Source organism: Aythya ferina, assembly GCF_964211825.1.
Source record: "Aythya ferina genome assembly, chromosome: 7".
NCBI classification, from domain to species: Eukaryota; Metazoa; Chordata; class Aves; order Anseriformes; family Anatidae; genus Aythya; species Aythya ferina.
In genome coordinates, this window is record NC_140302.1 from 26,648,965 (window position 1) to 26,671,253 (window position 22,289).

At 39.1% G+C, this 22,289-nt stretch overlaps 1 protein-coding gene across 6 annotated transcripts in view; it reads right to left on the reverse strand.

Moving 5' to 3' along the window:
- The window catches only part of SORCS1 (sortilin related VPS10 domain containing receptor 1), a 287,728-nt gene that overhangs the window by 238,417 nt on the left and 27,022 nt on the right, over nt 1-22,289 (reverse strand). The window contains exons 1-2 of one of the 6 annotated variants that reach the window (XM_084525018.1): nt 2,810-2,867; nt 2,074-2,171 (exon numbers count right to left, since the gene is read on the reverse strand). The exons of the other annotated variants lie outside the window; for them this stretch is intronic. The gene's annotated coding sequence lies outside the window, so the exon portion shown is untranslated. Of the gene's footprint in view, nt 1-2,073; nt 2,172-2,809; nt 2,868-22,289 lie in introns of those variants that run through there. 6 annotated transcript variants of the gene reach the window in all.

Consider the following 22,289-nt stretch of genomic DNA (forward strand, 5'->3'; position numbering starts at 1 on the left):
CAGTGCATGCAAAAAAATTAATATTCATTTCTAACCCATCCAGACTATTTTTGTTCACTGTTCATCTACCTTGCAATAGTTAACTATCATGTGGATGTGAGTAGTGATCTGCTAGTCAGCAGCACTTCACAAGTTTCCTACTATCCAAGTTCAAATAAAAAAAAAAAATGAAGACAGGAACATTTCTGTTGGACTTTCATACAAAAATATCTAGAACTTTTCTCCATTCCCCTTCTATTTCTTTGTAAAAAGGGCAATGGAAAGCACTTAGATACTTTTGAAGGAACCAGCACTGAGCTGTTTCAAAAAAATGCTTGTCTGTCACAGTGAAACCATCTTCCTGGGTTTCTGAACATAAAATTTCTGGTTTTCCTGAACATAAATTGTTCATGTTCAAGGATAAAAGTATCAGAATGGATAACACAGAAGATTAGGACACATCTTGCATGGCACTTTTTCCCTTCTACAGGACAGTCTGTTTTAGTTATTTGTATCTAAGATTTGCCAAGAAAGTTAAACTCAGCCAAGACATTTAAAGGTCTTTTCAGATCACTATTCTGCTTCTCTGTTACTGTTCATCATATAAAAAGCTGATTTGACATTTCCACATCATTCATTCATACCACAGACACAAACACAGATTTCAAGGGTTCCAGATAATCAAATACCAGCAGATTCCGAAGTGGCATTTCTATCAGATGGAAGATGGACACTTCAGTTCTCAGAAGCTTCTTAAAAGTCGTGAATGATATAATGGAATCATCTTTGCCTTTTTTTTTTTTTTTTTTTTTAAATGGAGATGTGAGGGAGGTAATTTTTTCTACATAATCTGCAATGTTTTTAAGTAGCTTGGGAAGTTTTTAGTACTTTGTAATCAAGGTTCTTACCCAATGATGAAAAGAGTTGTCAACTGAGGGTTTCAAGTCTACAAGTATGGGTGGGAAAGGAAGAAAAAATAAATAGAAATGAAATATAATTATTTTCCTCTCTAAATTAAATTATATCATCTGAGGGAAGAATAAGTTTCAGGCTCTCCCTTTGTGTGAATTAGATTTCATTTTGAATAGGAGCATGTAAGTGAAAAGTAAAACAGCATAGACCCACTGCAGTAGCCACAAAGGCAGTTCAGTTTCCACTCAGACAGGGGTCAAATTGGCACATTTGTGCAATTTCTTTAAACCTAAACCCTGTTTCAGACATGCTTCCAGAACTGAGCACCTAGCCTCTGGGCTTCTTTTTAAAAGTCTCTCTTGTTTTGTGATTTGATGCATGATTCATACAAGATATGATTTACCCCTTCATTAACTTACTTCAAGTAGAGATGCTTGGACACTATTAGGTCAAAAGCATTTGAAAATGTTCCTTCTTTTTGGTTGAGCTACTCTGTGAATCAATATTCTTCCTACTCAGCCAGTTCTACTCTCAAGGGAAGTCAGATGTTCATGGCCCTGACCTTAGATATTGGCCCTTAGCCCGTCACTTAAAATGATAGACAGTAATTACAGAATCGGTGGACAGAACTGTCAGCTGAGAAAAAACAGGGAAAGCTGAAAATGATTGGAAAGAAAACACAGCTACACAGAGATCTGGCTAACAGGATCTCACTAAGGTGATAAATTGTAGCTTACTTTAGATAACAAATGCTCTGGACCTTATGTTTTCAGGAGAATCTACATACATTTCAGGCTGGAAAATACCAATGTAAAGAACTTGATTCACAATTCAATTTCTTGTATGTCAGACATTATCCTTTTCCCCATCAACTCTGCTGGTCAAACTCTAGAAATCTCAAGAGCTCTAGTGGTACTGCTATATATATATATATATTAATATAAGAAAAATACTGCTTTTAGCTGGTATGAATTCAAACCCAGTATTCCAAGAACATTAGAGCACCTTGGAGGTGTTGACAATAACTTTATTGCCTCATTTGATACTAATAGGGCTGTTTGCGTTTTTTCCTCCTCAGGGGAGGAGAAGAGAACTAGAGTAGTCACCTGAGCTCTTCAACATAGAAGGCAACTTTACATAGCTCCAAATTTTCAGAAATCTTCAGTGATTCTAGCTACTAACCTATTAAGACCTGAAAAGGATGAGGCTTGAACAGGTCACATGCTCATACCTCTTGACAGTAACAACTTGAAGATTTTCTTCTGTGCTCCCAAGCTCTGCTGCAAAAAAAACATGCAGTTGTGCATTTTTAAGCCAGAATTTGAAATCATTTCAACCCTCCCCCCCCAGCATTTCTCCACCTAGGAAGTATTTTGGTGGGTTAATGTAGTTTGCAATAAAAACACACAACCTGGAGAGAAAAAAAATAAGAACTGTGTCAGTGCTGCTAGAAAGTCCAATGCTACTGCAGGCATTTTAGTATATAACAATCCTGTTGCTACCTGCATTTGAGACCGACAAAAATAATCAATGAAAATATGAAGAATATTCAGGATATATTTCCTCCTGACCCTCAACAATGCATGATATGAAATGCCCTTCACATAATCCATGCCACTTTAACATAGCAGATAAACCCGTTGTTTCCTATTGGCCTGTCAGCTTACCGTCACTACAGCAAACAGAGCTTTTGAGCAGCATTTAAGCTGAGAGTAGAAGCTTTACAGAAGTCTGTTAAAACATTTGAAAACAAATCCCATTAACAACCTGAGAGTTTTTCAATAGGAAATGACAAATGTAGGCATTCTTGTTTTGATGATACCTTGAAAGAAGACAGCTACAATTTCCCAAAACAATGCCTTCCTTTTCAAAAACATTTTCTGCACACTCAAGAGAATCTTCTAACAAAAGCAATTACCTTGAGCTCAATATACGTGACCCAGTAGTGCTATCCCTGGTCAGAGAACAGCATGGAAAACAGTTTTCTGTAATCAGATGAAAAGACATCTGTAATTTTAATGTGAAAGTGACTATTTTTGTTATAATTACATTTTACCAGGACCAGGGAAAAAGTAATAATCTTCCAGCATATTTGAAAAAAATGAAGGTTAGAAAAACTGATTCAACATGTCACATTGATTCTGATGGCTGTTTCACTAAGCTTTTGTGACAATAGGAGCTGCAACATTTTGGAGATCAAGTCACGTGTATATCATTATTTCATTTACCTTTCCTCATCTCTCACAAACATTTTGGCAAACGAAGTCCCCAAAACCTTCCCTATCCTTGCTACAAAACAAGAATTTAGTGATGTGAATTTAATTTGCTATTCCAGGTATTCAAACTGAATTGAGATTGACACAAAGAAAGAGACTGCTTTGATTAAAATGGCTCTCCCACCACTGCCAAAAGCTCCATGGTACGTCTCTGCTTTAGAGAGAATGGCTCAGCACTAAGTACAGACAGAGTAATACTGGGGTCTGGAGCTCTCAGCTTGCACATTCAATCTTTCTAAGCAAAACTCTTCTCATGGGCCTTTCCCAAGGTCATCTCCACACACTTGTTCTACAGTTGTGAGCAGATTAGCTTTTTCAGTTATAGTTTGTGATGTATTCACTGAGTGGCCATGGGTCCTTTGCCTGCAAACTGTTACCTTGTGATTTATCTGAAATCAAAGTCTAAGCTCTTTTCACTGGGATGATATATCCTGTTGTATCTTTCCATATGCCTGACTACAAAACAAAAACCCTAGGTCTCCTCTACATATATTACATCTCATTAGAATTGTTTAGAGATCAGTATATCTAAAGCAAGATGCTCCCTGTGGATGTCATTACAACTCTGTGCAATTGTACATTATTTGTATATCTTATTGCAATAAATGAATGAAACTATGCTAGACTACTACAGAGATAGTCTTCAAAAGGTGCCTGCAAGTAGAAGAATCTGAATTTGAAATATTTATCAGCCCGATGTGATATCTTTGACCCAATGCCAGGTTTAATTTACCATTTAAATCTTGACTAACAGATTTTTTTATTATTATTATTGAAGTGAAGTTTTCTTTTTCTAGGAAAATAACTCAGAAGATTCTATAAGTTTTTTTTTTTTAACTGTACACTTGCATGTTCCAGATACCTATTATATATAATCATTAATATATTTGATGTATAATATAATCATGACTTATTTTAATATTACTAATTATAATAATTAATAGATATAAATTATAAAAATAATGGTTAATATTAATGTAATCAATATGGAATATGTATTAATGTAATACTATAATTGATTGTGTAATACTGTATATAAATGAAAATGAATATTTAAAGTCTGATTAAAGTTATTCTTGGTAAGCAAGTACTAATATAGTAAACAGCAGGGTTTACACAGAAGGTCTGTTTTTTTGTGTGCGTTTGTTTTTTTTTTGTTTTGTTTTTTGTTTTTTTTTTGACATGTGACAAAGTTTAAGACATCCTTTTTTTTTTTTTTTTTTTTTTTGCCCCTCTACAGGGGAGAGAATTTTTTGATTTAACATTAAGTCTATCAGGACAGCTCAAGCATGGATTTACTTTTAAAAAATTAGAAGAACCACTTACTCATAATCATTGCCAACTTCACTATTTCAAATACCTTTAATATTTACCTTCACATGACCAAGGCATTACATGCTACAAAGGTACCATTGTAAGACTGAAGATGTAGAGCCAGCTTCAGGACCCCACTGTCAGCCTTGATAATGAGTAGGAACAGAAAACCTCAGTAAGGTGAAGATCTATGATGACACCTTTCCTCCAGCTTCACACATAAGGCGGTGATTTAAATTTGGACTCTGTTACAGAGATATCCAAGGTTCTAGATATGATGGTGATTGTAAACCCTTTCTCCTGATCAAAGAGTGAAGTCAAACTCCTTCAAGCGGTTGATTTCATCAGCTATCCACTGCATGAATAGAAGTCCTTGAAACTGTTGGTCCAAGAAGTAGTACATCCCATCTGTCAAAACGGACGTAGCAAGAATGGGTCTGAAGACTGCACAGGCTTTCAAGTGCTTGTGAGCATTTGAAAGTAAGTATGAAAACATTATCCTCAGTTTCCAAATCAAACTGCTGCACAGAAGGTTATCTACATGAGGGTAATCATACCTGTAGACTGTAAGAATTCCCCCTACTCTATACATTTGGGAACAAACAGTGCATGCAAAAATTCAGCATTTGACAGAATCACTGGTAGCTACCTATCTCAGAGAACTGTGTCAGCAGTTAAATGAAGACCTGTACAGATATAATCTATAAGAGACCTTAAGTAATTTGGACTGTACAAGTCTCTACTTATTTTCTACATTAGGTGCTACTTATTACTTAAGACAGAATTCATCTAAGATCATTTCTTTTCTCCACACTCACTGCCCAGTCTGAGTTCATTGTATGGGCTCCCCTTATGCCCAAGGCAGAAAGGCAAACCAGTCCAAAGGTTGCTTTCACGTTTTTGCATAATGTGTGTAACAGACTCCCTGTCCAAACTGCAGCTCGTTAAATATTACACATCCCAGTTGAATACATACATGCATTAAATATTAAATGCAATATTTCTAAAAAAGCATTAGTACTTTTGCATTGTAGAGACATTTTTGTATATTTATCTAATTTCTACACTCTATAGGCTTCCCTTTTCTAGGAGCATTACTGCTTCAGCCAGCAACCCTCACGCTACATGACACTTGAAACCAGTCGCACATGTCAGTGAAGACAGCAGCCTATGTTCATAGCTTGGTCTAGCAACAGCAGCACTTGAAGATCAATAAAAACTGTTCAGGCCAAAAAAGAGCAAGACCCCAGCACAAGATAAGGAAACATTTTTTTATTTTTTTTTGATTTGATCTCAGCTTACCTTTCTGACTGCTGCAATATCAACATTGCAGCAAGAGCAAGGTCAGTAAAATGTCAACATATATGAGTTCAGTTTGATAAGAACTCCCAATTCCCATTGATGTTAGCAAGAAGCTTCTCTTACCAGCTTAACTTTTACCTCAGCACTTAATTGCAGAGAGTGATATTAAACCCTCATTATCTCAACCAGAAAGTTTTAGTATACCTTTAGCTTTGTAATCAGGATAATGAGGACAATTACATTTACTTTATGCTTTTTAGGGAGCTGTGTGTAGTCATTAATTGCTCTTTACTGTGAAGATGAAAACTGTTCTACAGCATTTTACAATGCAATCATAAGACCAAGCAAAAAAAAAAAAAAAAAGCCTGATTTAACACAGTTGTGTTAACTGACCAGGGGAGATTTAAGGAAACAAACAAAAACCCCTTCCATTAGACTACTAAAAGAGGTGCCACACTAACAAACCTTTGCAGAGGACAAAAAGGAGAACAAAAAGACAGAGGAACAACAGCAAGACAAGCTAGTCCTGTTACTCAGTCAAAGACCAGCTGTTATGGAGTACTTGCCTCAGTTCCGTACTTGACTACAGACTTTCCTGTCAGAGCTTGGCTTGTCCGTGTAGGTTCCCTGGACTCCTGTTCCACCCTGTCCATTCCAGGAAAATGGACAATACTGCCTTTGCAGTACTGGGGGGGGGGGGGGGACACGATGATTAAGCCTGATTTACATGAATTTAGATACTCATTTTCTTATACTCTACAGTGAAGCTGCATCTTTGCAAAACAGAACAGACTACACACTGCACATTCCTGGAAGAAGAGAACTAACTCTGGTAATTGCTCAAGCCCAGCATAGAAAAAACACACTTCCTTAGAAAGGGTCTGGACCACAACCACAATACAAAGACCAAATCTTACTCATAGGTGCCTCTGTGTACTATGATTTACAAAGAAACTCCTTGAAACCCAAGTGCACTTTGTGAACATTTCATTCAGTAATTAAGAACACAGCAAGATAACTCAATGTTAGATAAACTTTCTGATATCAAGTGATAAAATAGCTTTTTTTCCCCACTTTGCTTCTGTAACTTCTGTCTCTGCCAAGGCTGAATCCCTTAGAAACATTTCTCATGAAATGTATCCACTTCAAAATAATTCTCCCAAGGAAGAATTACTAAGGAAGAACTTCCATCTATATTTAATTAAACCTGAAAAAAAAGTTTTACCATAATTAAAGGTAATTGAGACCTTCCACCGAGAACTTAGCACATATTGCCAATGATAAATTTTAGGAAGTAGCCTTGGTTGGTCCATCATCTTGACAAATACAAGAGTACAGAGAACTTTCTATTGTATTTCAGGGAAGTTTTAAGTAAGAAATAGACTCAGCAATGTTTCATTTAGTCTTCTAACCTAATGAAGGCCTGATCTAATGCTCATTAGGAGACTGCAAGAAAAGCAAGAAGCATTCCAATAAGCTTTGTATCAGGTTCTTTAAGAATATAACAATTTCGCTTGGTACCACACTTTTAGACCAGCAAGGGAAAAAGCATGTTGACATCAGCATCAACAGTCAAGTTTATATTCTCTTCAGGGAGAGCTGGATTTCAAAGAATGTTTGTCCTCACTTGAACTTCAGATGTCAATGGAAAAACTACTCTTGGTAATACTGGACATAAACGAAACAGGTAACTGGCTTCAAAGAATGTTGCTCTCTTTGTAAAAGATAATAGCCAAGTGCCATAATGAGCCCTGCCCCATGTAAAATATGATGTAAAATATGACAGTGGGTAGAAAAAATATAAGTGAAATCATGCACAGTGCAATACAGACTCAGTTCAGCTCATAAGTCTGTTTTAGGAGTAAGCACTGTAGACATTAGGAAAAGAAGACCTTAATGAACAAGACCTACAAAGTTCAAGAGTTTTTTTGTTATCCTTCCAGTATGAACTATTTTTGCCAGCAAACACACTTGAATTTTGCATCTGCTTATTTATAGTTACATCTGGGTGTGTCTCCCCCTCTTACTCTTCCTACTCAATGCATTAGATTTTTCTTTGGAAAGCTGGCACTTTCCACATACAGTAAAAGAACACCACGGTTAAAAAATGGCTTCATCAAACATCCAGTCAGGGTCCCTCCATCATTGTGCTGAATTTCCTACAGCTCCAGTAGTGAAGCAGACCTGGTTCAAAACCGTTTACTGAGCAGCACTCCTAAAATATGCACGAACACCATTTTGCATATTTCCCCACATAATGAGCCCTTTTCTAGTAAGACAGAGTCCAACATGAGATGCATTCTCTGGGCTTACTCTTGTCAGCTTGCTTATCTGTTGTTTTAAAATTATCTAGCATCCCATACTGAACTGGCTTTTTTTTTTTTTTTTTTTTTTAAAAAAAAAGCTTCTGGATTTGTACTGCAGAGCTATTGGCTTTCCAGATTAAACAAAAAAAAAAAAAAAAAAAAAAAGAAAAAGCAGGGGGTTTATTCTGTTTTTAAGCACACATGCTGCTTGCATCTTCAGAGAACGAATGCTTGAACACCCTTGGAAACAAGATTGTTTTTTATTTCAATAGCAAAACAAATTTATAAAGAACATCCAGTGGCACAGTGGTGGATTTAAACAATTGCTTTGCAAGCAGGTGCACAGAGTAAGAGATTGCTCACAACTCAGTTGGTGATGTAGGTATGCTGCTTTCTCACTGCACTCCTTTTCTTGGGCTCATCTGAATGCAAGTCGTCTGGGTCAGGTTGCCCAGTCTGTGAATTTTTAACACCTAAAGAATTTTTTTCCAGTTGCCTAATACAATTCTCCCAAGGTGTTTAAGAACTACCAGCAAATTCTTGTGCTACAGTGAAAAAAAAAATATTAATCAGTGGAAAACTCAAGATTTGGATTCTTTTCTTTCTTTCATTTCGCCTACTCCTTTAGGATCTCTTTTCTCTAATCAAGCATCCTCTTCCCTATTCCTTCTGCAGATATCCCCTGTGAATGTCCCCTTGTCTTTTACACAACCAGCTCACACATTCCTTCACATTCAAAACTTATTTTGATGGTTGTATGTGGGCAGGAACAGTGATATTAATAACCCAAAGGCAAATTGCTAAGTATAGCCAGGTCATGGGACTCTGAAGATTGCACTCCCACTGTACAGACCGCTCCCATTTTGTTGCCAACCATGGCTTCCTTTTAGATGACTCCAGCAGATCACCTACAACAAGCTGAAGTCCCATCTCAGACATGAAAAGTGCACATATTGCAGACAGCCTCTCCAGATGCCTTGTCACATTCAGTAGGTGATATTTATAGGCCAATTTTCTCAGCAGTTGCTTTGTTGGTAACATTTTGTGAGGTAGGTTGTACTTTCCAGGTAGAAAAAGCACACACAAGTGCTGCTGTACCGCCGTATTACATGATTTGGATACAAGACTTGAAAGACAGCTGAAATAGTAACCTCTGCTCCTCAGCTCTTCCATCGATTTGAGCTGTTAATGCTGCACATGCATGAACAGAATCAAAAACTAAGGCTGAATCTACCAGAGTCAAGCCAGCTCCACATCAACAGAGATGGGATTTGTAGCAGCTTAGTATCAACAATTTAAAGGCTTAGTCTGAATGAGCAAGGTTTTGATCTGGAACCACTGGAACATGACATTTTCAAACCAAAACCCCAGATCCTAGCTCTTCAGGACAGAGATGGTCTTCACACCTATTAAATTAGCATGTCTATCCAGGCAAAAGCACAGATGCCATCTTTCCTATCCTGTCCCACAACAGTAACATGGCACAGGGCACACAGTAATTAAGAACCTGCTCTGTTCCTAAAACAGCTTTTCACTGGGAGTCTCTACATACTTCATGGCCCTTTGCCATAGATAGGAACTCAGATACAGACAGACAGCTCATCCCACACTATCAGACACACCATACTTTAACCCAGGTCCTGGGGCACTACAATAAAGCTCCACCCAGTTAGAGCCACTAAGAAAATATATAACAGAACTGTTTGGGACGGATGAGAGGTGATACGTTTCTTCCATCCCTCAGGGCTGCACCACAGGCATTGCCATTGCTGGTCTTGACTTTCTCACAATTTACCTCCTTTTCTTTATATGCACATTACTGAATAATTAGGAATTTGTTTTCTAATTTAACTGGCTGAGGTTTTAATTCTTTTGTACACTGCAGCCAGAAATGCCCCATTTGGAAGTACCCTATAACATATTTCCACTAGATGTGTAAGACCTTCAGAAGTATTTCCCTATGCAAGACCCCACACATCAACCACTAAATGGGTGCACAAAGTGCTGGGTCACACAGTAACCAAGAAACCACAAACAGCAACTGGAAAACACGTACATGGTACAGGACACCAGACCTGCAAGCAGACCCAAGCCAGTAAACCTGTAAGCCTGGGCACTCTCTTTTCTGCAAAGTATTTCTTAGAACAGAAGTACCAAAAAATGTCTGCTTCCCACTTTTGGAAGTCCACTGTCTTATAAGGTAATGACCTTTGATTAAGATGACAGATTTTACTTTGTGGGAAAAACTAGCTCATCTAGAGAGGCCTAAATGGGAAGCTGTCACAGGCAGAGATCTCACCTCTCCCATTTTGCTTTCCTGTGCAGTGAAAACATGCAGTTCTTCTGAGAAAAAGGCTCAATGCAATCTCATTGGCAGCACAAAGAGTAGATTAAGCACAATGGCCAAATTAGCTGCAAATAACCTGCCTCACCCCGGAGTGCTGACTGGGGATACATCAGCTCAGATGCCCATTTCTGAAGGTGGATTCCAGCAGTTACATTAACACCACCAGACAATGTAAAGGCTATTGAATTTAGAGAAAAACTACCAGGTAGATAGGTAGATGTACAGCTCTGAGCACAGCAGAGACCTGTTCTGAAGCTTCTGGTCATTTCTCTGACAAATAGCACTGCCAATTTACAACTATTCCTACTCTGAATATAACAGAATTCAAATACAACATGGTTTCTGCTGCCTCCAGGACAGGGACATTGCAAGCATGTCAGAAGAGAAAGCTTTTTACCAACAAGTTACTCAGTTCGCATGCAAGGGAAAAAAAATTAAACTCATCTTTCCATCCTTAGCAGGCAGTCTGGTGATTTCCCACCCAGCTGTCCAGCCTACTTAGCCAAAGACAGAAAAGGGTTTTGATAACCAATTGCAAAGTGCTTCTACCAAGTAAGAGTTTGAGTTTTAAGTGGCTTGAAAAATTTTTCATGTGCAGCTTCAATCCAGGAAATTAATCAAAACAGCACAAAAAAAGATTCAGCTTCTGAACAGCAATACATGCAGGCAATCCAAATAATTCTTGCTGTTTAATTCCCTGGAGACACAACTGCATATATTACACAAAGCTTAGATATTAAATGTCTGTTTCCAAGCAATGAATTGCTGCCATAAACATCCCTGCATCCATTTTTAGAAATACTCCAAATAGCCCATCTCTGTCTTGTTTTGCTGTCATGTCTCTGGCATTTTGTGAGCATCTTGATGCTTTGTCTTACCTCTCCCCTCAGCTGGGGCATCACTCAGGATTCCTTAGGACTGACAGCCAGGGCCATGTTCCCATTCCACGCTGACCTTGCCTGCATTCTCTCTCAGCTCATTTCCCTTTATGTCCTTCCTGGCTTTACCTACATCCACAGTTACTTTGCAAGAATAAACCACCTGTCTATCTACTGTCTACAATGCTGGGCCTGTCTTTCAAGTCCTGGACACTTCTTCACAATAAAAAACTATGCAAATATACACTATGCTTCTGACATTTCTGAAGTGTTCATTAGCACAGCACCCAGATACTAAGCAGTTAATAAAGAGCTGTTCTAACCTTCCTCACTGAGGAACTTGAGCATCCTTAAATCAAATTCCTTTCCAGTTTGTGATTGACTGCTCTTCAAATATTTAAAGAAAATTATTAACTACTATAGCTTGTTGGGAATTGTGTCAGAATAATTTGCAGGTGGAAACACTCCTAACAGAGTGAGTTTTTCATAGATCACTTTCAAATCCTCTTCCCTCTTCTATTTTCTGCATCTAAAAGGGATTTTCTATCAGGGAAAAAAAAAAAAGTCATGCTGATATCTGCCTAGTGAAGCTGACAAGTGGCATCCAAACGCGCTGATGGAAGTAGGTAGCCTCAGTATCTTCCTCAGATATACAACCTTCTTTTTTAGCCATAGTCATGACCTTCTGTGGAGACAGCCCTGTCTCTGGCAGCTTGGTCAGAAGGCTCTTCTCAGCTCCTACAAGCTATCTACAAGCAGTTTGCAAAGGGAGAATGAACCTTCTAAGTAACCAGAAAGAATGACATTTCATTTCAGTTCTTCCCACATTTTTAACCCTTCAAACCGTTTCACATCACACTAATTATTTTAATATTAATGAGAGAAATGCCAGCCAATTCTTCTGGTCACTGATCCCTAGCCATCCCTATATTGGATGCATTTAGATTTTTAATACTATACACACACACAAGCCAATTGTCAGGAATTATTGTTGATCACAATCTGCATTAGTTTGTAGGGAGCTTTTAGAGTCAGAGGCCATTTGCAGCCACATCAGAATATTAAACTGTTATTATGCTGTTTTTTGTAATCTCCCAAGTGAGAAAGCTTTACCTTCTCGGTAAAATACTTTCCTGTTCTATACTTTTGACCAAGATGATTTTCTAAACGAAAGTGTTGACACTACATATTCATAACAGAATATATATGTAAATACGAAAAAAGCTGAGCAGGTACAAACCAGTTATAACCAACTCAGCCAGTAAAAGCATTATTAACCACATCATTCTTTCAAGCAATGAGCCCTTCAGACCTGCAAAGAATTTAAGCAGACTTAAGTAGCCCCATTCAATCAGTGGGATTCCACAAATATGCATCTCTTTTCCAGACTCAAAACCTGTACTCTAGCTATCTCAAAAGAATTTTAAATCTTTTTTTTTTTTTCTCCAGACCTGTAAACCCTTCTTTATCCCAGTAGTGCTTCTTGCGCCTCTTCTCTTTCAAGTTGCATTTACTTGTTGAGCAAAGGTTAGAAGAATTTAACTGGCTCAGTAAATGAATCAGATTTCCATCAGCAATGCACAACCACTGGATAAGAGCACAGCAGCAGTTTAACAGTAAGGATCAGCAGTACAGGAAGCTGGCAGGGCTTGGTGGAGAAAAGAAAAAAAAAGAATGAAAAGCACGGCATATAAATTCAGCTGGAAAAGGGAAAACAAACAAATATTGGAAACAAGTTAGGTCAACAAGGCTGAGTGATCTCACATGGATTACACATAAGAAAGGGCAAGACACCCTTCTACTCTGTCAGTAAACAGCTACTTTGGCTTTCAATTAACTGCTTATTCACAGTTCACTTTCCCTGCAGCTGCAAGCCCAAAAGCCAGACTCTGCATCTGCAGGGTAATTCCTGCACCAGCAGATTCCTCCAACAGTAAGTGATGTTACTATGCATTTACACCCCACGGCCAGTTCAGTCCCAGGGAAACATAGATCAGAGGGTTTTCTCACTGCCCTTCACCAAGAGCGTGACTGTAATAGGAAAAAGCATAAGATTGTGACCTGACTCAATAGCAAGCTTGACCACAGCAGGAATACATTCGCATTCACATGGAGGACACCAGATATGGTCCCCATTTAAGTCCTCTCTTCAGCCACTCCTTTGCAAGGGAAGTCATTACCCAGCTGCTCTTGTAAACTTGGAATGCATTTGTTGTCCTAATTTAAAGGCAAATGTCTTTTTACTGTATGTTTTGTATTATACGTATTGTTTTATTGTATTTAATTTATATCTGCATTTCTCCAGCTTTTTTGTGGAAGTTCTATAAACCAATGTGTGCAGAAGCTGGAACAGCTGAAAATCCTACCAAGTCCTTCCCATCCAGGCAGCCTGTCAGCAGAAAGGAGTTACATCAAGGGGAGCTGCAGCAGAGCTATCAGCACAAGAGTCCTGGGATCAGCTAACAGGTTTTGACAGGCTCTCCTTGGCCTTAAACACTGACAAAAATCAGTAAACCACACTTTCTTCACAGGAATGTGTCTGGACGCAAAGAGAATGATCAAGATGAAGAGATGTGGATATCCTTAAGACAGTCTTACACTGGAGCAGCAAAACATCCATGTGATTTAGGAGCCCTGACCCCAACACCTCTTTTTAACTGTAACCAGATACTTGCACCACAGCACCTTCTGGTAAGGCCTCAACTCCTCCATCACTTCTGGGCATTTGGTCAGATCTACCATGCTCTGGTTTCCAAAGCAAGGTTTTTGCAAGCTGTCCTGTGAATTTGCAAGTGAACAGATCTGCACGCCTCCCCTTCTGCTACACTGCTTGAACCGGCTGGCTGACTTGGACCAAGTTCCACAGCAGCAATAACAACAAAAAATAAAAAAAAAAAAAAAAAAGCAGTTGGGCAGAAAAGAGACATCCAGGAAACATCCCCTGGGAGTACCCTTTCTACAAGAAAGGCCAAACTTGCCTCTTATTGAGTACCTCTGAGTCCTGAACAGAGAATTAGAAGGAACAAAAACCCTCATGAAGTATTGGCTCAGGGGAAAGTTTCAATCAGAGCTGGCAACAAACCACTCAAAGCAGCCATTGGGAACCAAGCTCCATTACTTCCACTGAACACAGAGCTACTTTTTAAAAGTATCTTTTACCTGAAGTCTCAGGAATTTAATTAAGTAAATTGCCCTCAGAGGCAGGTAAGTATCATGATGCTTATGTAACAGATGGCTTGCACTGAGCAATTAATTGCGTTACCCATGGCCATACAGGAGCAGTGGCATGGGAACCCAGGAGTCCTGCCTTTATGGTCTTTCCCTCCGCCCTCTAATTAAGGCACTCAATTTGTTTCACACTTGCAGGTCTTCACAGCAGTCCTATGGCACAAAACCCAGATATCCCCATCTACACAGGCAGCCAGTCAGCACACTGCCATGAAGCTGCTGAGTCTTGGATCTCTCTTCCTGTTTTGGCTCAAGCAGCCTGAGGACTCCTGTGTTTCACAGCAAGTTTGCTCAGCTGTCCTGCTGCTCTGGTTATGCATGAAGGACCATGGCCACATCTAGGCTAGGCTTCACGGAAGGATGCCAGAGCAGCTGTAGACACTGGGCACCCAGCAGCACACCCACCTCTGACTAAAGCCAGCATCTGGCATATCAGTTTCAGGCATCCAGGTGCATGGGCACTGGAACGCAACCTCTCTGGCCAGCCTTTGACTTGCTATGTATGTGGGAAGAGAGTCTAGCCTTGGACACTCTCCCAAAACTTAGAGCAGATGGAGTTCCTCCTGCAGATGTCCAGGAAGTGGTAGCAAAAGCTAGTCCATCTTTCAATCAACTGATAATAAGAACTTATTTTTATCTATTATTGCTAAATGATGTCTTTGCTTTCAGTTTCCTGTCCCACAATTTTTTTTTTTATCTTGAGCTCCAGAGCTCCCAAATCTGAGACATACCTGAAGTCAGAGCTTCCCAGCTGCTAGAGGTAGGCAAATAGCACCTTTGACAACAAAAATTAAAATATAAGAAAAAAACACACCCACAGATCCATGCCTAACCTTACATCTCCCAGTGCTATAGGAGATGTAAAGCGTTAGTCACACAACTTGCCTCTCCTTGCAACTGGAAATCTGGACTGCACATAGCTGAAAGAAGATATCAGATCTATCTTGCACAGAAAAATTTCAATCCCCAGGAGGAAACAAAAGACACTTCCAGCTATGAAACCTATTTTTCATTAAAACAGTACTGTTAGTAACATCATTGTGGTTAAATAATAGTTTTAGGGAAGAAGACAGCATGGTATACAAATAGCTAAGGGATGAAAGCATAAAGGAAGGAAAGGGTCAGAGTAATGATTAACTACAGGAGTATGGCAAATGATAAAGATGAAACAAATCAGAAAACACAAGTGAAGAAACATTTTGACTGTTAGAGTGCATAAATTTGTCACTAAGAAAATGGAATCATCTGTATCAGGACTAGAAAAACTATGGGTTAACTGACAGTATAGAACAGGCATTTGATGAGCCATTGACATTTGTGCTGTGAGGCTACAGTTCCTGCCACGCACCAGAAAAATGAGCTACTGGGTTCCAACCCTGCACACAGATCTCTTCTGGAGATAGACTTGTCCATTAATCCAAAGGCAAAGCGAAGCACATCAGCTTTATTATCTGGTCCCATTACAGCATGTGGGGCTCTTCTGATAGAGAAAGCCCATCATCAATGCTACAGCAGCATGCCAGCATGTGGAAGAAAAAGAAAAATCTATCAAGCCCATCATCAGCCTCACATAGTTAATATTTTTATTAGTGTTAATAAAAGTAACAAAATAGTGGCCCAATTGGATAAACTTCTGTTAAAGGAGCCATAGAGGTTTAACACCATGGATGTGAAATTTGTGCAGTCTAATACATTAGTTCAATTAAGCATGAGGATCACTGGTTTCTCTGCAGCTAATCTTCATCTAGCTCAGACATTCAGAAGCTAATGGGAAGATTGTTTCTTAACCCAAAAAGATAGCATTTTACAACATCTGAGAAAAGGAAGGAAGCACATACAGCATCACTTCCAAGCAGTATCAGTAACACCTGGATGCAAAGGAGAATTTCATAATATGCTGAAGCAAATACACCATTCCATTAAGTAGGTGTACATATTCAACACATTCAGAGACATCCTCTGGATTATCAAATGCCTCTAAAAAAGTCATCCTTAGAGGAGAAAGGGAATAAATAAAAAAAACTCCCTAGACTGGAATTGACCCTGAACACAGAACATTTCTTTCAAGGCTATTAAAATGCTGTTGTTTTTTATTAAGCTATGCTTGTTCTTCAAACAGTGGCAGGTTATGGAATGCTGAAGAAAACTAATCTTCTGCATCAGAGTGCCTGAAGGCAACCTCATCTCCTGGACATGTGTAACTTGGGCAAGTCCATGAACTATGCTGTGTTTATAATCTGTTTCTTGTAACAAGAGCACAAATTCTTTATAGAGTCTGGGGAGCAGCTTGCTGAGGAGGCCTAGGGGTCCTGGCAGACAGTGATCAGAACACAAGCCAGCCCCATACCCTGGCAGCAAAAGCTGCCAACATGCATAGGAACAACAGCCCAAACAGTGACTAAGGGTGATCATTCACTCTGTTCTGCACCTATTAAATAGTACACACAGTTTTGGAAGTCCTAGTTCAAGGATACAGCTAGAGCAAGTTGAGAATAGAGCCAGAGGATGGAAAACACCAAGAGGAAAAAACAGAGGATGGAAAGCATGTAAAATACATCCTACTGCTTGCTTTTTACTCCTCCTCCACTGCAAGACCCTGCTTTATTAATTTCTGCCTCTCAGTCCTTCACTGAATATGAAGGAAAAAAAGCACCAGAAGCCTTCTGCAATTCATGCTGATCAGGGAGAACTGACCTCCTGCAAAGAGCTCAGCTGCTTCCTAAGCCAGGAGGCCCACACTCCTTTCTGTCTATTTCATTCTGATAGAGCAAGACTCCCCGGAGTTTTACTAACATATTTATGCACCATGTGGGTTATCCCAACAGCTGCCAATAAATCTTATTATCTTTCCCCCACAAGTCTTGATAGCAGTGAGTGATTGATGTACTAAAACTTGGTATAAACACGGAGATAAACATCTGCCATTCCTTTCCTCCCTTGTCTTTATGGCTCCGGCATTTTAGAAGTGACAACCCATTGTTTCACTTTTAACACAGCTGTTCTAAAGCTGCCTGAATAATAACACAGGTTATGCAGGAACATTAATCTTTACTTCCTGGGGGAAATAATAGCTTTTACAACTCACCCCCACCACAGCCCCCCGATCTTTAAACCAAAAAGTGTACAGATAGCACTCTTAAAATTGGGGATGATAGATGCCTAATAGCAGCATCTAAAGCAGTGGTACTCAACTTCTGGCTCTTGGAAAAATGTCACACATGAGACTGAAGCCATGTGAAGCAGTCTTGCCCTCCCTGGGAGGGAGAGATTCAGCCAGAGTCTCACAAGTATTTTTACTTACTGATCAGCAAGGAATGCAGATCACCAGTCCAGAGACATCAAATGAAATATTACAACCCCCAGAAAGCTATGGCCTCACAGAACCAGCAGTACAAATAGACAACTCCAGTGAAGCAACTTGCTGGGGATTACCCAGCGTGGTCAGCAAACCATGAACCAAACCAGGTGTCCTAATTCCAGTCTTGGTTTCTATCCAAGAAAGATCTGTTCCCCCAGCTTACAGACATATGAAATCCATGAGCAATTGGTCTGCTGGAATAGAAATTACCTGGCAGGGAAAAAAAAAAAAAAATGAAGTATGTAATAGGAGCTACTGTTTCAAAGCTGAACACCTGTGCACATTTCCCTCTGCCACTGATTACTTCTAATTACACTGATTACACTAAGCAACTTCAACAGATTCTTAGACTCTGGGCATTGGCAAGGATGAACATCCCTCCACAGCCACTCCCCCACTGCCACCCATAGCTCATGCTCAGGAAAAACTGCACATAATACACATGCAATCCTTTCGCATCATTTCTCCATTGACAGACTTTGGTCCCCAACACTTGCCAAAGACACCTATATATTAATGAGAATTCAAAGTACATGGTGAGCAATAATGACTGGATTATGAGAAAGGACTAAAGTTAAATATATTCTGCCAAGCACAGCCAGATGCTGCATTAATCTCCATAAGAGTCAGTTAACCTGAAGAATGGTAAGAAACTCCACTGTGATGTCTACTATATAATATAAACTGGGATATATTCAAATATATCCCAGTTTAAGAAATACATCTAATTCCAAATGTGAAGGCTAAGATATGGCCTAAAATTAAACCAAGACACCCTGAGTTCTAGCTCTTGGAGACAATCTTCATTCAAAGGACACTTTAAAAAAAAAAGTGGAAATTAAGTGAAGTATCAACAAAACAGACTATCAGAAGGAAAAGTGATATTATCACTAATGAGTACTGATCAGAAAACCTACATCCACCTTTCCCAGAAAAGTACATCAAAGATAATCTTCCTGTTAAAATGTTTATTGAAACTTCATGATTAAGTTTTGATTTGTTTGACTTACAGACTGAGTATTCTTTTGACCTTGTTCATTTAGGGAAAAATTAAAAACTTCTTCATACTTCATTTCATAACATTTAGTGTGGAGAGCACAGAGAAGAAAGGGAATAGGGATTTGATTTTGCATTTTCTATTTCTTAAACACAGAGTAGAAAACTTGAAAAAGAGTAGGGGACAAATACCCAGAAAGAATAACAGTTCAGAGTACTTTGGGGGGCAGTTTGTTTGTTTGTTTTAATTCAAAACCAGAAATAGGAGTTTTAGCAGTTTATCTCCCTAATTTCATTTTGGCTAAACTGTTTTCTTTATTCCATTAAATGATGTAGTGTTTTCAAAAAACACAATGTTATTTTCAATTCCAAAAAGGAAACATTAGCCTTTGAAATAATTAATATAGGAAGAAAAATTCCATCCCTTTTTAAATCCCTATGAAAAAAAAAAAAAAAACCTCAATCCATCAGTTCTACAGTTTAAAGGAAAAAAGCAAATATCCAGTATGACAGTGTATGACATTGGAGAATGACACACAAAGCCAGTGGGAATCTGATGGCTAAATATATGTACCATCAAAAATTTGCCTTCCCTTTTACCTTGGTGATAAGTTCAATACCCTAAGGAGCTAAGGGTTACACTGAAGTTTAAAGGAGGTCTAAGAACAGAAGCCAATTTGCCTCACTATCCATTTGGCCAAAGTTGAAGGTGTGTTAGCACAGCAGAGGTTGGTGTTGCATCTTGGTGAAGTTTATCACTGTTCTTCTACTACTTTAGGATGACAAAACCAGTAGGTATTGCTTTAAGCTAAAGCAAGCTGGGGATGAATCTTCTAGGAAAGCCAAAAAGTGTCAGTATACTGGGTACACCTGAGCTCCAGGTGCATCCAACTCCTCAGCAGTCCCTATGTCAGTCCCCAGTGTCACGGTATATACAACCCACTGTGTGCAGTTCTCTCTTTAATAGAAAAAGAGCATCCCAGTTCCCAGCTTTGTGCTTTTATTACAGTTGCAGATTCCAGTATTTCAGTGCAAACACCAGAAACAAACCCCAGGATGGGGAGGGAACATCAGCTCATCTCCCACAGCAGCCAGAAGAGATGGCTGTTGGTAAGAAGACAGCAAATGGTGGTATTACCAAAGCTATCACTCAGCATTGGCTGTAATAAAAAAAGTCATTATAGAAACCCTGAAGAAACTTATTTTAAAAACATCACATAAAAGACTCTCATCCTGAAGTGTTTGTTTCTATTTAGCTGTTTTTCAGTTTTGCTCAGTTCCCACCGCACACTGGAGCATCAGGGAGAAAGCACTTAAACTGTCAGCTCTGATGTGCCACGCTACACTTACACATACAAGAGCCATGGGCATGCACAGCTAGGCTGACAAGCTCAACAGAAACAAACAAGACACCTGAGCCGCTGGTTTTAAGGCACTGGTGGCTTGGGGTCATTTCAGCAAGACCCAATGGGTTTGCTTTGGCATCCAAAATGAAAGCTTGCCAGGTGCATCCCTTCCCAGAGCAATCATCCACAGAATTAGCAGAAAGTTAAACACTTCACTATTCCAGCCCAACACAGAATTTTAATCTATTAGTAGAAAATGAGATGCTTCTATCGATATTATAAGCACACACTCTCCTGCCTATATATATAAAGCCTGTTCATTTTATGATTCATACAATAGTTCTGTGATAGAATAGGCTATAATATTTTTTAATGTTAAACTTGTCCACCTGGGAATCTATACAAATCACTGTAATTTTGTTTCACTAATGTTTACCATCAATCTTCTCTTCTCAATAAAATGGGAGCAAAATATTGCCCCAGTCCCTCTCACAGAATTTATTCTTTCTTTTTCTTTCCCTCCCCTTCTCTCCCCCTCTCATCTGGGCTTCTGTCCAAAGTCCCAATGAGTTGAGAATAGGATGCTCAGAAAGTATTTTATAATTCTTTAATCACCACAACTTGACACACTTTAGTCATTTGGGCCAGAGCATTTTGATATAAGCAGATGCCACGTAGAGACAGAATCAGGCCAGCAAGGCAATTAATCATCTCTGCATTTACACACTCAGCAAAACAATACAAAAACAAAGAATGAATAGAGAAAAGGAGAGTGGGGTCACTGTAACCTCAGTCTGATGGGCAAATAATTGGCTTAGCTTTGCTTCTGCAATCACAGTGTAAAGGTGTACAGCTCATTTATTAACATACTTGCACAGCCAGCCTCTAGGAACACAAAGCAGTATGTGGGTGGCTCAGCGTCCACCCAGCAAGCTCTGCATTTCAGTAGTAGGCTGCTGCAATTTTCTGTGCTTCTATTCTCCTTGCTTAAGCTCCTTCTGCATGGATATGGGCTTCATGTCCTAAAATAGGAAGGTTGATATCTCAGCTTTTAAATTGTGTAGTGCCTAAGGCTTGAGAACTATAGTTTTATGCTGGTGTTTCTGACTCAAAAGGAGAAGTAACTGTACAGATGAGTGCTGTTTTTTCCACAGAATGGCTGTATTTCCCAGAGCATACAAACCCCTGCATACTCCTTTATTTTTATGTATATGGGAAATAATTTCACCAGTGGCTTCAGTTTTACAGCTTTTATTAATGTCCTTCTACACCCTGTTGATCTATTTTTCTATACAGATGAAAAATGTGTACAAGCAGTTCCCATGATAACATGAGAAAGCAGCTAAAAATGTTTGCAAGGCATTTTCATCTTAAATCCCAACAAAAGGAACACTGCTCCTTGTGTTACACCCTAATACATCTGGGAAATAGGTCTTGTTGCATCCAGGAATAAACTGAGGAACAGAAAGGGTACACGCACAAACTTGTGAATCTGTTGATCCTTTTCCTGCTCAGCCATACATCTGAGTCATAGCCCAAGAAGCAGGACAAACTCACCAGTACAGTTTGTGGTTTAGATCTACAAGGCAGGCCTAAACAACATGAGAGTCCAGGGGTTATTCTTCCTAATAGTTCATGATAACCTGTACAAGTTCAATGCTTTGGGAATATGTAACCAAGATAGCCTATTAAGTTCAGAAGTCAATTCTCATAATGCCTCTCCTCCACATGCCTACAAATTTCCTCAGCCAAACACTTTCAGAAAATGCTTTCCTCAAGTATTATCCTTCCCTTGGCCCCACAAACCATTGATGTACTGACTTACGGAAAGCCAAAAATGAGCCCTCACAAAAACCAAGTATTTGTGAGGCAGCTTCTGATCTCAGGACACCTGCTCTGACACCCAGTAACCTGGAGATTTGTATACCCCACACTGACCTGTGAAGACTCAAACAGCTGAGGACTTAAAACTTAGAAATCATTTTTCATGACTATGTATGGCTATTAAGAAAGTTTACTAAGCAACACCAAACTCGTCTTTCACTGC